Raw genomic sequence first — 6,095 nt, 5'->3', positions numbered from 1 at the left:
ATAGTTCCCATCGCTAAATGTAATGCAGAACAATACTTTAATTATAAATACCAATATAAAGACAATAAAGATTTTCAATGAATGTAAAAGAGAAGGGGACGTAGTTAATAAGCCAACACTTATATTAAAATCTAAGTAAATTAGAAATCAATGGTGAACATTATAATGAAATTTTTCAGCAATCAAATATCAAAATCCCATCAGTTGACTTTATCAAATCATATTAATAGTGTAACATTGGATAAATTAGAATCATATGATAATCTAAAACAACTTATTAAAGAAAATAATATAAAATTAGAATTGAACCAAATCAAGTGGAAAAATCACAGTTCTTGGTCTGTAATGTTGTTAATAGTTTTAGAAATTATATTTGTACCTACTACGGGATTGCGTCTTTTGATTTATACCTAACGATTCCAGAATATTCTACAAAAGAAGGTACAAAGAAGCAATGAAGAAAATGGACAGACCATATTCCTACAAGCAGTTCCCAAGGTACGATTCTACCCATTCTTGAAGACGGAACTTCAAACTTAAGGAGGCAGGAGTTATGTGGCCATGTAAAGGCACATTAGAACCTAATCACCAGACTTTCGCCGCCCTTGCTGTTAGTGAACTCTTAGTGTACTCTTTTCTGTCACGACCTATATAAATAGATTAGAAATAATATAAAAAGTTAGTTATAATAGCGTAGTTATAATATACGTAGCTCGTAATAAACGTGTTTTCTGTTTGTATTTCGAGTTTTTTTAAAAAAGAGGTTTTGCAACTCAGAAAATATAATTACCGATTCCCATTTTTTGGAGAGATTATCAGTCTGTAAAAAGACAAAACAAAAAAGCATTAGTTTGAATCATTAAAATATTTCTATGAATTTGCCTCTTTTGATCAGCCCCCATAAGTGCAAAGCACCATTAAGTAGATGGCTCGAAATTAATCGTTATAGCCCCAGGGTAGTGTGTCTGTGTAAAATAGTTTACAATCCTTTTATCATCGTATGAGCTAAGATGTTTTAGTTAGTGCAATGGTGCAAATACATTATGGTTATCGGATCTTATATAATTTATGACACTTCAAGTATGCTATTGTTAAATACACATTCATAATAATCGTTAAAATATATAAATTTTAAAGCTGACGATCGAATTCCTTTAACCTTTTTAACAATTCTAAAATTTGAAAGAGCATTATTTAGATATTTCTTTTCAATACCCCATTGTCTTAAATCTTCAAGTTTTTAGTTTTATCTTTATTTGTTGTATGTAAAGTAAAACAGTATATTTATGATCCAATAAACTCTTTCATTATCTTTCCACTATTTTCATCTTTCGTAAGACCTAACATTTTTTATTTTTTTGTGGCATTTCATATATGTGCATTATTGGATGGGTTATCTGAGGCAAACAAGTGTATATCTTCTTTTATATGTGTATAAATATCATCAACAAAGAACTGGTATATTAAACTATCTGTATCTGTATACAACAATTTAACGTTTGAGTTAAATTTAGCTTTAATATAGTTATAATAGAAATCATACAAGATGGTTTAAGAAATATCAAGTTTACATATACCAACATAAATGGGTTTATTGAAATTTACTTTTAATCTTGCCATTTCAACTGGAATCATATCTTTGGAAAATATTACACAACTGTAAATATGGTTGAGAAATATAATAGCTTGCTCCAAATTTTCCCCACCATTTGCCAACCAACTTAACACATCTCGGTATTTTTTACATTCTCAATAGTTTTACCAAATACTGCGTCATTCATTAGTTTGAAAAAAATCTTTTCAGATTCATTTTTACTTTTCTTCCTTAATTCTGTATTTAGATACTGACTGTTAAAATTTTAAACATCTATGAATTTTTCCAATTTTAATGCCTAATGCAGCAGCCTTAAGTAAGCTGTTTTAAGTTTTTATAGTGAATTACGTACTTTTTTATCGTAGAATGTTGTCAATAATTTGGATGTAAGAGACGATGAAGTTGGAGGCACTAAGTGTTCAGGACATAGTGGCAGATCTTTCCATGTGCTTATTATTGGCCTTACCGTAACGATTCGAACATTGTGAAATGCCACCTCTTATTCCTTTTTCAATAAATAAAATCATATCAACATCAGTAAAAAGTTCTAACTCAACTTGGGTAATTTTTCGCATGCTATCAAATGTAAGACCAAGGGCTACGTAAAAATGTAAACTATCAAGTTTATAAGTATCTAAACATACTTTTCTAAAGTTTTCGAATATATCTACCAATAGTAACACATCCGTTTTGAGATATAATTCAGCATATTCCCTGATTTGTTTTGCATATTGAAAATGTTTCTTACATTACACGCGTGTTGATAATCCTTTTGTGATATATCCGATTCACCGATTTTACTATAAAATTTTTTCTAGGGGTGGTAAACATTGTTCTTGTAACAGTCAATATAATCATAGGGAAACACTCCTTTCCGAAGAAATAAATTAAATTCTGTTTCGTTAGTGTACTGTTTTCTGGTTACAACTTTTTGATCATTATCCAAATAAGAGAATAATTTTTCCACTAGCTATAAATCTATACGAATCCAAAAATCTAAAATTGGTATTTGTGTCTTGTATGTATTTTTTAAATGATATATATTTTTCTTTATTTACGGGTAACAAATTTATAACTCCAGCGATTTCAGTATAAAGGGCCTTAATCAGGAAATTACTATCGTAACCAAATAAATTGTGAAATATTACGGGTACTGTATGAGAATTTTTATAATTTAAATTACTTAAGACTTACGAGCGTCACCCCTGAAACTTCCAGTAAAATGATAATGATCTCTGACTTTCACATCATCTTCGCCAGAAAAAGGTGTCTGACAAATGTAACACGTTTGGGAATGACAGAAATCTTGTTCTGATAGTATAGGCTGATTCGTTGAATATATTTTGTGCAATTTTTTCACAAACGATATTTCACAGTTTTTATCAGTATGTTTTAAAAAAGGATAACGAGTCATCTAACGAACATTTTACATAGAAAGCTATACTAAAAGGTTCATGCTTTTGGTATTTGGTAGATTTACTTTGAAATTTTTTTAAATATGAGTTCTAAATCTTAAAATAATTGACAAAAGGTCGTCTTGAATCGTGGGTCCGATCTTAAGAACGTCGTTTAAGGAAACTTTGGAGGATGTTTTCGCTGACGCGTCAAACACCATGCGGACTTTAGTTATAGTACTGCTATTTTTTACCCCACAGTGATGCGGCATGTAGTAGGTCGGATTTTTTAATAAGGAATCTTCATTTTCGTTAATTAAAGTCAATAAATAAAACAAATACGTTTACTTCAAATGCTAATTTATGTTGTTAATTAAATAATAATAAATGTATGCAATTATTTATAAAAGAAAACTGCCATTTTAGCAGAATTCCAGTAATTATCATCAAAGTTGTTTACTTCAAATGCTAATTTATGTTTGTTACTTGGAATAATGATCAATGTATGCAATTATTTCTAAAAAACAATTTGCATCAAAGGCGAACCACAAGATACACACGGCACCATTTTAACATACAATTATAGTTATTATTATACAATTTATAGTTACAATAAAATTTATAGTTATAGTTAATATTATACAATTATAGTTATAAATATAGTTATTATACATTTTAACATACAATTATAGTTATTATTGTCAAGTTATTTACTTCATATGCTAATTTATTTTTGTTACTTGGAATAATGATCAATTATTTTAATATTTATTATTATCAATTTGCGCCAAAGTCCAAGAACCACAAGACGCACACGGCACTATTTTAACATAATTATAGGAAACGTATTTGCACGCATTTTTTCCGTCTCACCACAACTACTATTTAAACAGAATACTGTGCAGTTCAACACATCAGTAAAGTGTATCACACAAACCAACCATGGCATCAACACCGACGACAATCGTTGATTACACAAGTGACTAACACAAGACAAAGTGAATTTTCCCATGAAATACGCGGTTGTCATAATGAACCAGTTATTTCAGTAAATACATTTATTTTTCTTTGTATTTAGAGAAATAGCATTTAAAGTATAAAAATTAAACCAAGATTTTATAACGCCACCTTGGGTGAAAAAGTTTATAATGGGAACTCAGGTTCACCAGGTTCCGTTACAAATAGGTTCTAGCTAGCTCAGTAAATAATTAAGTAAAATATATGCACAGAACAAGAGATATCAAAAGGGAGGTGTATGGAAAAAGTGTACTGATTGAAAAGTCTAAAATGTACTGGATTCGTTTAATAAATATTAAATTTAAAGTTAAAACAAATTGCCAAGATCTATCATAAAATGTAGCAAATATTTAAATACGAAATAATGAAATATATATATATATATATATATATATATATATATATATATATATATATATATATATATATATATACTAGTAAAAAAATGAACTATCCGTAAAATAAATTAAATCATGAATAGTATCACAAAATATTGTTGTGACTAAACTGTGAAAACCCTGATGCGTATTTGTGATTATGATTAAATGTCTATAAAGAATAAAATGAAATTTAAATGTAAAAATCCCCTGGTATACCAAGTTCACATACGATCGTATATTTAATGTAATAAATTTTAATCAATCATAAACGCAATAAAATAAGAGATGATTAAAGTCTTATCTGTCATCCAGTGGTCGTTCCAATCAGTCCATGAGAAAATCCAGATTGCCGGTCTTCAGTGTCACAGTTGCATTCCTCGTCACAGTGGCATTCACGTCACAATGGCATTAGTTGCAGTACCAAATCCAGTAAAAAATTGATAAAAATCTTAAGCTAAACCGTAATCATCACTGAGGAGTAATAGCCAAGGAACAAGAAAGAAAGAACCCTAAAATATGATCTATTTTAGTGACACATTCTGGTTTGGACACAGTAAAATACCTTTCCACCATGCAGACCTTTCCAAGACAAGATGGCGTCTCAACGCATGTTACTCCATGGAAAAGGGTTCCTTAACTGTCCTCGTACTCATCCCAGTACGTCCACACATCCATTTACAGCTCCTGTCTAAAATAAACAGTTGTAGAAGAGAACCTTACACCTAGAAATGTCTCTTACCCAACCAACAAAGATATCCCTTTTCAAGGTTTTCCCCCGGAATTCCAACTACACAGGCCAAGCTCAATTTCTTGCCAATCGGTCTTCTCAACCCTCAATGAATTCCAAGACCGTAATTCTATTGAACAATCCCAATATGGAACGACGACAAGCCAAAATTTCACTAGAATTTCTTTCTTTTATTTTCGGCAGAGATCAGAAGGCTTCCCCTGCTTTCACCAAGATGGTTCAAAGTCGAAAAAGGACGCGTGTTTGCAAAATCCGCAAAAGACGCTGGACTCCAAGATACCAACCCAAAATCCAACACTGACAACCAGTAAAACAAAAGACCCAAAATAAAATTATTTATTTAATGCATACGAATTGGATGAAACATTTTATTACATCATAATAAACATATTATAATCCATATACGAACATAATATCTTCGGAAAATTATTAATACATTTTCCGATCATATAAAAAACGATTAAAAAGATCGAAAACCTAATTTGCAAAGATCGATCCGTCAACCTTCAACGCAGGTGTCACACGATCAGCTGACAAACAACTGAAACGTCAGTCTATAAATCGTAATATAAACAAGATGAAATTTAGGGAAAAATCAACTATAATCAGGTAAAACCAATTGATTACACACAGGAAAAATACATAATAAAATTCTTAACCCATATGTATATTGCAGACCCAACATTCCCACTTGTTGCGTTGAAAACAGACAAAAGATAATCACATCAAGTCTATGTTCAAGAATCCCCCGAAGAAATATGGCAAGAAATCATCCTAACACAAGCATATGTCTAAATAAAGAATTAGTAACCACTGTAGAAAGAAAGGTAGTTTTAAACAGACAAATTGATATTATATTAATGAGGTTTTATATTACAGTTATCGGAGACAACTCCATCCAAAGAAATTGTTGTGATGATGAGACTTATAGATAAGATATTATTAGAAATTATATGTACAGT

General features: G+C 30.3%; 1 long non-coding RNA gene across 1 annotated transcript; it reads left to right on the top strand.

Annotated features, from left to right (window-relative positions):
• Positions 1–5,681: 5,681 nt before the first annotated feature.
• On the top strand, positions 5,682–5,890 carry LOC115885483. Its single transcript, XR_004050740.1, has 2 exons — positions 5,682–5,742; positions 5,810–5,890. It is a non-coding gene; the product is annotated as an uncharacterized LOC115885483 (long non-coding RNA).
• Positions 5,891–6,095: the final 205 nt, after the last annotated feature.

Source organism: Sitophilus oryzae, unplaced genomic scaffold, assembly GCF_002938485.1.
Source record: "Sitophilus oryzae breed Bouriz unplaced genomic scaffold, Soryzae_2.0 scaffold_395_pilon_pilon, whole genome shotgun sequence".
Lineage (NCBI taxonomy): Eukaryota > Metazoa > Arthropoda > Insecta > Coleoptera > Curculionidae > Sitophilus > Sitophilus oryzae.
Note: the sequence above shows the minus strand (reverse complement) of the source record. Positions and strands in the feature narration are given on the sequence as shown.